The sequence below is a fragment of the Capricornis sumatraensis genome, chromosome 9 (genome assembly GCF_032405125.1).
Source record: "Capricornis sumatraensis isolate serow.1 chromosome 9, serow.2, whole genome shotgun sequence".
Taxonomy (NCBI): domain Eukaryota; kingdom Metazoa; phylum Chordata; class Mammalia; order Artiodactyla; family Bovidae; genus Capricornis; species Capricornis sumatraensis.
In genome coordinates, this window is record NC_091077.1 from 30,917,797 (window position 1) to 30,928,102 (window position 10,306).

Sequence of the window (10,306 nt, forward strand, 5' to 3'; positions counted from 1 at the left end):
GGGATTCTTTATAAAGTAAGTATATAGAAGCCTTCAGCCCTCAATGGCCGGGGAGTTAGAAGTCCTGGGTTTTACTGGCTATGTACAAGACTTACTTAGCATCACTGTAATTATTATTGTCTTTTGAAGTGCGTTGAGCAGACGGTTTTCCTAGTCGCTAGGATTTCTTCCACCCCTATTTCTTAATTTTTATGATCATTGTCAAGAAGCATCAACCCAAACCACAACTAATTTAAATAAGTATATCAAGGCCCAAATGTTGCTTGGGTGAGCTGGATGCATGGGCCAGTTGTCACTGTCATGCCACATCACCGTCACCACTGCCGCCGGCCTGTCTGCAATAACCAGCTGTTGAGGCACATTCCCCCGCCTGCATTCCACCACCTATAGACAGTCTGTGGTCTGTCACTGATCAGAAACTTTAATCTCTTTTGAAAGTTCACAGTCTGGCTTGAAGTGATTTTTCTCTGTATCCTGTTTATCAGTGCCTCTGTTTATTGCTTACTACTTTCTGTCTTATGCTATGGTCATTTATATTCCCAGCATATCTTTTTTACTGGACATCTGATTTAGTTGAAAGGCAGGTCCAGTCACTTGTAACAGAGAACTACATTAAAAGAGGCTTTTTAAAAACTGTAGTTTAATTATTCCTCATGTAGGATGAGAAAGGATCCATGACATTATCCAGGGATTACAGACTCCTGTTGTTCTGCCCTCCCTAGGAATAGAATGTCTTCCTTATGGTTCAAGTTGGCTCAACACCACAACCATATTCGAGCAGACAGAAAAGGAATAAAGGGAAATGGAATGACATTCCATTCCCTTTAAGAACATGGTCCAGAAATGGCACACACACCACTTCTGTCCGTATCCCTTTGATCAGCTTATTAGTTGCTTGGCTGTTCCTAGCTGCAGGAGACTAGTAAATACTATCATTATGTGCTTCTCCCACCCCTAAGAAGGTTCTCTTACTCTGGAAGAAATGAACACCACTGTAGGAAACCAGCAGTCTCTGCTATAAAGCATCCATTCACTCTTCTCATGGTAGCAAACCTGAATTTCCTTCTGCATAATCATTTTTTCCCACTCTCAGCTAGAAGTTTCCTCCAACTCAGGACTGGAGTATATGACCTAGGTTTAAGTCAAACCTGGCATTGACTCCCTTGACCCTAGTGATTGGTAGGAGGTCAGATTTGGTGACATTTCCCCAAACTCTTAGCAGCTTTGATTGTCTTACTTTCTCTATCCAACCTAAACTCCACTGGGACTATAAAAATTGTCTTGCTCTTTTTCTTCCTCATCCTTTGCTATTCTGTTTTATCTTCTCTGAGATCCCAAATCCAATCATCAACTTCTGTAATCTTATATCCATATTGCCAAGAACATTTTGAAAAAAAGTAAACCCCAGTCTCAACTGGTGATTCTGCAAGCCCATGATTCTTAACCAAACTCCTCACTGCCTAGATATCATCACTGGCTTCTTTTCTAAATCTTTCAACCATTCTTTCCAGTAGAGGTTCTAAAAATTCATTTTCTCATCAGGTATCCCATCGCCATTTCTCCTCATTTTGATCAAATGACTTAGCCTGCTTATTCAATGACAAAAACAAAATCTGCCAGTTAAAACCTTCAATCTTCAAGTAGGATGGAAATTCTCTTCTCTCTGTGCTCCCATCACTCACTGTGCATGTTTCTATAACACCTATTATACTGTAGTGTGATCATGACCACTTTTCCATCACCCTTGATAGTCTGCAGGATTGTTGCATGTCAGGGCTCTTTCTTATTTGACTTTGAATCCTGGGAAGTCAGTCACTCAGTCGTGTCTGACTCTGGAACCCCATGGACTGTAGCACAGGAGGCTTCCCTGTCCTTCACCATCTCCTGGAGTTTGCTCAAACTCATGTCCATTGAGTCAGTGATGCCATCCGCTCATCTCATCCTCTGCTGTCTCCTTCTCCTCCTGCCTTCAGTCTTTCTCAGCATCAGGGTCTTTTCTAATAAGTCGGCTCTTCATGTCATGTAGCCATTGGAGCTCAGCTTCAGCTTCAGTCCTTCCAATGAATATTCCTTTCCTTAGGGTTGATTTCCTTTAGGATTGACTGATTTGATCTCCCTGGTGTCCAAGAGATTCTCAAGAGTCTTCTCCAGCACCAAAGTTCAAAAGCATCAATTTTTTGGCACTCAGCCTTCTTTATTGTCCAACTCTCACATCCATACATGGCTACTGAAAAAACCATAGCTGGGTGACAATATACAGGGTAGTCCTCTACTAGTCATCAATCACTGTAAACCAAATTATACCAACCTTAGCAGCCTAAAATCACAAATATTTATTTTCTCATAATTTCTGTGGGTCAAAAATCCAGGTGCAACTTAGCTGAGTGCCTCTGACTCAAGGTGTCTTACAGGACTGCAGTAAAGGTATCTAGCAGAGTGGCAACCAATTCAAGCAAGACTCAACTGGGAGAGGACCTGCTTCCACGCTCACTCATGTGACTGGTGGCAGGTCTCAGGTCCTTGCTGGCTGTTATTTGGAGACTGAGTTCCTTTGCATACAAGCCTCTACATAAAGCTTTTGTTTTGTCTTTATTTTTAATTGGAGGATAATTGTTTTAACAATATTGTGTTGGTTTCTGCCATACATCAACATGAATCAGCCATAGGTATACATACGTCCCCTCCCTGTTGAACCTCCCTCCCACTTTCCACCCCATCCCACCCCTCTGGGTTGTCACAGAGCACCATATTTGAGCTCCCTGCCTCATACAACAAATTCCCACTGACTATTTAAACCATAAGGTTTTTCAAACAGCATGTCAGCTTGCTTCCCCTACATGAGGACTCTAAGAAAGATAGAGTGAGCCAGGAAAGGACAGGAGAGGGTGAACAAGACAGAAGCCAGAGTCTTTTTGTAACCTAATCTCAGAAGTGGCATCTCATCACTTTTGCTGTGTTCTGTTCTTTAGAAGCTCACATTACAGGGAAGGGATTAAATGGGGGATATGATTAACAGGAGGCAGGGATCTTGGGGGTCATTTCAGAGGTTGCCACACACCCTAATTGTGTTTAGTACTCAATAAAATATATAGTATGCTGTTAATACCTTCAGTGAATAAATGAATGAATATATGAAACTCAGAAGAGAGGGCTAAATGGAAGATATAAATTTGGTAGTTAATACCACTAGTATATGATATGACCCAGGCAGTCTGGGAAGCACAACCCTAAGGATCATTAAAGAAGCAGGTAAAGGAAGAGGTGGCATAAAGAAAACTAAAAAGCAGCAAATAGATAGGAAGCAAGGTAGGAAGGAGGCAAAAGGAAGTAAAGGAACAAAAGAAAAGAGTGTTTGGCAGTATCCATTGCCTCGGTATATTAATAAGGTGGTAACTGAAAAGGTGAATGATTAATGAGTACAAAAAATGAAGACAGCAAGTTGTGATGGCTGATTTTATGTGTTCCTTTGGCTGGACCACAGTGCCCAAATATTTGGTGAAATATTACACGGATGTTTCTGTGAAAGTGTTTTTGGGATAAAATGAACCTGTAAATCAGTGGCCTTTTAGTAACAGATTACTCACCATTATGTGGGTGGGCCTCATCCCATCAGGTAAAGGCCTTAATAGACCAAAGACTGACCTCCCCCAAGCAAGAAGCAATTTTGCCAATAGACCTCTGCCTTTGGGGTTGAACTGCAACTCTTTGCTGAGTCTTCAGCCCACTGACCTACCTTATCAGATTTTGAACTCACTAAAGGCTGCCCTTAGTGATGAGATAGCTAGAGGACATCACTGATGCAATGAACATGAACTTGGGCAAACTCCAGGAGATGGTGAGGGACAGGAAGGCCTGGCGTGCTGCAGTCCATGGGGTCACAAAGAGTTCGCATGATTGGGCAACTGAACAACAACAACAAAGGGCTTCCCAGGTGGTGCTAGTAGTAAAGAACCCACCTGCCAATGCAGGAGACATAAGATACCTGGGTTCCATCCTTGTGTTGGAAAGATTCCCTGGAGGAGGGCATGGCAACCCACTCTAGTTTTCTTGCCAAAACTGGAGAATCCCAAGGACAGGAGCCTGGCAGGCTACAGTTCATGGCTTGCAAAGAGTCAGACATGACTGAAGCAACTTAGCATGCATGTATGCTAGCCTCTACAATTGCATAAGTCAGTTCCTTAAAATAAATCTCTCTCTATATGTAACACATCCTGTTGGTTCTGTTTCTATGGCAAATCCAGACAAATACACAAGTATAGAGTATTCTTTTAAAATATATAAATGGAACCAATAATAGAATAGGTCAGTAACTTGCTAAAGACACAGGCTTACTTTTTTGTGTGCATGTTTTATTTTAATTAGATTTAAACATGTTTATATATTATGGAAAGAGGTGAAAAGATGACAATAAGATGAGAATATAATAATAGAGAAATAATTGGAATGGTTGAGATCTGAAAGCATACAGGCAGGAATAGGATAAAAGCAAGTAGAAGAATGTGCCTTAAGAAAGAGAAGTTTTACTTCATCCTTTTGTATGGAGAAAGAGACATTTAGAGCCTGTATTAGTTTTTGTGCATAACAAATCATTCCAAATCTTAGTCACTGAAAACAACAACCATTTCTTATTTCTCATGAGTCTGCAGGTCTACAACTTAGTTCTGCTGGACCAGTTGTGGCGAATTTTATCATAAGGATTGTTCATTTATCTGTGGTCAGCTGAAGGATAAGTCTAAGGGCTGGCTGACAAGGATGCTTTGGGATAGGACAGTTTAGCTCTGCTCCATATACTCTCATACTCTTAGACTGGGCTTCTTTTCTCTTTTATTTCTCTCACTCTCTCTCTCTTTTTTTTTTTTTTTGTATTTTTAGTCTGGGCTTCTTTGCAAGGCTATGATAGGATTTCAAAAAAGAAGGTAGAGACATACAGGTACTTTGCAATCCTTCACAATAGAAAGTCACATAGCCAAGCCTAGGATCAGAATGAGAAGTGACTACAAAATTATAGGCCAAAGGGTGTGGAAAAAGGAAGTCACTAATTTGGTTCATTAATGCAATCAGTTTACCACAGGGTGGATGTAGTTACAGACTTGTTAATAAATAGAGGGGCAGGAAATAAAAAGGTCCACACCCAACTTTATTTATAAGACTAGAGATCTCTTCCAGAGAAGGCAATGGCACCTCACTCCAGTACTCTTGCCTGGAAAATCCCATGGATGGAGGAGCCTGATGGGCTGCCGTCCATGGGGTCGCAAAGAGTTGGACACGACTGAGCGACTTCACTTTCACGTTTCACTTTCATGCATTGGAGAAGGAAATGGCAACCCACTCCAGTGTTCTTGCCTGGAGAATCCCAGGGACGGGGGAGCCTGGTGGGCTGCCGTCTATGGGGTCGCACAGAGTCGGACACGACTGAAGCGACTTAGCAGCAGCAGCAGAGATCTCTTCAAGAAAATTAGAGATACCAAGGGAACATTTCATGCAAAGATGGGCACAATAAAGGACAGAAAGGGTATGGATCTAACAGAGGCAGAAGATATTAAGAAGAGATGGCAAAAATACACAGAAGAACTATACAGAAAAGATTTTCATGACCCAGATAATCATGATGGTGTGATCACTCACCTAGAGCCAGACATCCTGGAATGTGAAGTCAAGTGGGCCTTAGGAAGCATCACTATGAACAAAGCTAGTGGAGTTGGTGGAATTCCAGTTGAGCTATTTCAAATTCTAAAAGATGATTCTGTGAAAGTGCTACATTCAATATGCCAGCAAATTTGGAAAACTCATCAGTGGCCACCGGACTGGAAAAGATCAGTTTTCATTCCAATCCCAAAGAGAGGCAATGCTAAAGAATGTTCAAACTATTGCACAGTTACACTCATCTCACATGCTAGCAAAGTAATGGTCAAAATTCTCCAAGCCAGGCTTCAATAGTATGTGAACCGTGAACTTCCAGATGTTTAAATAGGATTTAGAAAAGGCAGAGGAACCAGAGATCAAATTGCCAACATCTGCTGGATCATGGAAAAAGCAAGAGAGTTCCAGAAAAACATCTATTTCTGCTTCATTGACTATACCAAAGTCTTTGACTGTGTGGATCATAACAAACTGTGGAAAATTCTTCAAGAGATGGGAATACCAGACCACCTGACCTGCTTCCTGAGAAATCTGTATGCAGGTCAAGAAGCAACAGTTAGAACTGGACATGAAACACAGACTGGTTCCAAATTGGAAAGGAGTCCATCAAGGCTGTATATTGTCACCCTGCTTATTTAACTTACATGCAGAGTACATCATGAAAAATGCGGGGCTGGAAGACGCACAAGCTAGAATCAAGATTTCTGGGAGAAATATCAATAACCTCAGATATGCAGATGATACCACCCTTATGGCAGAAAGTGAAGAACTAAAGAGCCTCTTGATGAAAGTGAAAGAGGAGAGTGAAAAAGTTGGCTTAAAGCTCAACATTCAGAAAATGAAGATCATGGCATCTGGTCCCATCACTTCATGGCAAATAGATGGGGAAATAGTGACTGACTTTCTTTTGGGGGGCTCCAAAATCACTGGAGTTGGTGACTGCAACCATGAAATTAAAAGACGCTTGCTCCTTGGAAGAAAAGTTATGACCAACCTAGACAGCATATTAAAAAGCAGAGATATTACTTTGGTAATGAAGGACAAAGGTCTGTCTAGTCAAAGCTATGGTTTTTCCGATAGTCATGTATGGATGTGAGAGTTGGACTATAAACAAAATGGAGTGCTGAAGAATTGATGCTTTTGAACTGTGGTGTTGGAGGAGACTCTTGAGAGTCCCTTGGACTGCAAGGAGATCCAACCAGTCCATCCTAAAGGAAATCAGTCCTGAATATTCATTGGCAGGACTGATGCTGAAGCTGAAACCCCAATACTTTGGCCACCTGATGTGAAGAACTGACTCATTTGAAAAGACCCTGTTGCTGGGAAAGATTGAAGGTAGGAGAAGGGGCCGACAGAGGATAAGATGGTTGGATGGCATCATCAACTCGATGAACATGAGTTTGAGTAAGCTCTGGGAGTTGGTGATGGACGGGGAGGCCTGGTGTACTGCAGTCCATGGGGTAACAAAGAGTTGGATACAACTGAGCGACTTAACTGAACTGATAAAAGTGAAAGTTGCTCAATCGCGTCTTACTCTTTGAGACCCCATGGACTGCATAGTTCTTCAGACCAGAATACTGGAGTGGGTAACCTTTCCCTTCTCTAGGGTATCTTTCCAAACCAGGGATTGAACCCAGGTCTCCTGCATTGCAGGCAGATTCTTTACCAGCTGAGCCACAAGGGAAGCCCAAGAATACTGGAGTGGGTAGTTTATCCCTTCTCCAGCAATTCTTCCTGACCCAGGAATTGAACCGAGATCTCCTGCATTGCAGGTGGATTCTTTACCAACTGAGCTATGAGGGAAGCCCACATATGTAAATATATTTATTTGTTGGGATAGGAAAGGTTACTAAATAAGCAAAAAGAAGTCAGTACCAGCATAGATGGCAATTCCAAATATTTTCAGTAGATCTTGTGAGGATTTGATGAGAACATTCACCAGAGACATACGGGGAAGTGGCAAATACTACTGGAAGCCTATTGAGGTGGAGGCTGTATGTTTCTGGCAGCAATAATCCCAACACTTATGTGATTTTCTCCTATAGTCTGGCCCTGGAGGTGAAGGAGTGAGGTGGATGATAGGGCTGATTCAAGGCTAAATATTTTGGGGATGAGCTTGGTGGGGAGAAAAGGCAGCTAAGGATTTTGAGCTTCCCTCAACAGGGAGGAGTGACCAGAATCAGATGGTTTCCAATGACAAGGAGGGATAGCAAGTTGCATGAATCTCCAAGAAGAGACTTCTTCCAGAGGGGATTAAAAATCGATAGTATTAAAGTGATATTTAGGTCTTCCCTGGTGGTTCAGCAGTAAAGAATCTGCCTGCAGTGCAGGAGCCACAGGAGACCTGGGTTCAATCCTTGCAATGGGAAGATCCCCTGCAGGAGGGCATGGCAACCCACTCCAGTATTCCTGCCTGGAGAATCCCATGGACAGAGGAGCCTGGCGGGCTACAGTCCTTAGGGTCGCAAAGAGTTGGACACGACACGACTGAAATGACTTAGCACATACATAAAGTGATATTTTGGAGAAGGCAATGGCACCTCACTCTGGTACTCTTGCCTGGAAAATCCCATGGATGGAGGAGCCTGATAGGCTGCAGTCCATGGGGTCGCTAAGAGTCAGACGCAACTGAACGACTTCACTTTCACTTTTCACTTTCATGCACTGGAGAAGGAAATGGCAACCCACTCCAGTGTTCTTGCCTGAAGAATCCCAGGGATGGAGCCTGGTGGGCTGCTGTCTATGGGGTTGCACAGAATTGGACATGAGTGAAGCGACTTAGCAGTAGCAGTAAGGTGATATTTAGAACCTATATGAACTATATTTTTGGTGAAAAGTGACATGTTACTCCAGTAAAGGAGGCTGAAGGAACTTTTGGGGCAGAGATTGATGATGTAAGAGCATTTGGATGGGAATTGGGGATCTCAGAGGCATAGAGAAAAGAGTGAAGACGGTAGGCAGCCACAGACAGACAAGTGTGTAGGAGGTAATGGGGAACAAGTTGAGAAGACCTAAACAGACCTTGTCCTTGAACATAGCTTCTGGTGAGTGAAGTGGCATACAGGGTAACAGTTATGAAGAAACAAGACTCATTATGATCTTCTTTGCAATTGTATTGGAAAAGTAATCAGTTGGTTGCTTAACTTTAACGATAATTAAGTGAAAATATTTCAGCGTCTTACTGGAAGATAATGAAGACTTCACATTTGTTAAAGGAAGGAAGGAAGTCAGTGAAGCATCGTGTTTTCTTTATCACAGGTCATCAATGCCAATAAACTGCCATGACTCTGAAAATGTCAGCAATCCCCTAAATAGTGAGATGACTACTAACTCTAAAATGATATATAGTTATGACCCCCATGTCTCTCACTCCCTGAATGGCACAGACTCCTACAGAATAAAACAACCTTTCAAAATAACTGTTTCTTCATTTCTACTTCTTTTTAAAAATAATTAATTTAAAATTTTAATTCAAGTATAGTTGATTTATAATGTTTTAGGTATGCAGCAAAGTTATGCATATATACATGTATATGTATTTTTTCAGATTCTTTCCCATTATAAGCTATTATATTAAATATATTTCCCTGTGCTATATCAGTTCAGTTCAGTTCAATTCAGTCGCTCAGTCATGTCCGACTCTTTGCGACCCCACAAATCGCAGCACACCAGGCCTCCCTGTCCATCACCAACTCCCAGAGTTCACTCAGACTCACGTCCATCGAGTCTGTGATGCCATCCAGCCATCTCATCCTCTGTCGTCCCCTTCTCCTTCTGCCCCCAATCCCTCCCAGCATCAGAGTCTTTTCCAATGAGTCAACTCTTCGCATCAGGTGGCCAAAATACTGCAGTTTCAGCTTTAGTGTCATTCCTTCCAAAGAAATCCCAGGATTGATTTCCTTCAGAATGGACTGGTTGGATCTCCTTGCAGTCCAAGGAACTCTCAAGAGTCTTCTCCAACACCACAGTTCAAAAGCATCAATTCTTCAGCACTCAGCTTTCTTCACAGTCCAACTCTCACATCCATATGTGACCACTGGAAAAACCATAGCCTCGACTAAACGGACCTTTGTTGGCAAAGTAATGTCTCTGCTTTTCAATATGCTATCTAGGTTGGTCATAACTTTCCTTCCAAGGAGTAAGCTTCTTTTAATTTCATTGCTGCAGTCACCATCTGCAGTGATTTTGGAGCCCCCAAAAATAAAGTCTGACACTTTCCACTGTTTCCCCGTCTATTTCCCATGAAGTGATGGGACCAGATACCATGATCTTCATTTTCTGAATGCTGAGCTTTAAGCCAACTTTTTCACTCTCCTCTTTTACTTTCATCAAGAGGCTTTTTAGTTCCTTCTCACTTTCTGCTATAGTAGATTCTTATTATTTATGTTTTATGTACAGTACATGTACATACATGTCAGCATAGATAGCATATTAAAAAAGCAGAGACATTACTTTGCCAACAAAGGTCCATCTAGTCAAAGCTATAGTTTTTCCAGTAGTCGTGAGAGTTGGACTATAAAGAAAGCTGAGCACCAAAGAATTGATGCTTTTGAACTGTGTTTCGAGGAGACTCTTGAGAGTCCCTTGGACTGCAAGGAGATCCAACCAGTCAATCCTAAAGGAAATCAGTCCTGAATATTTATTGGAAGGACTCATGCTGAAGCTG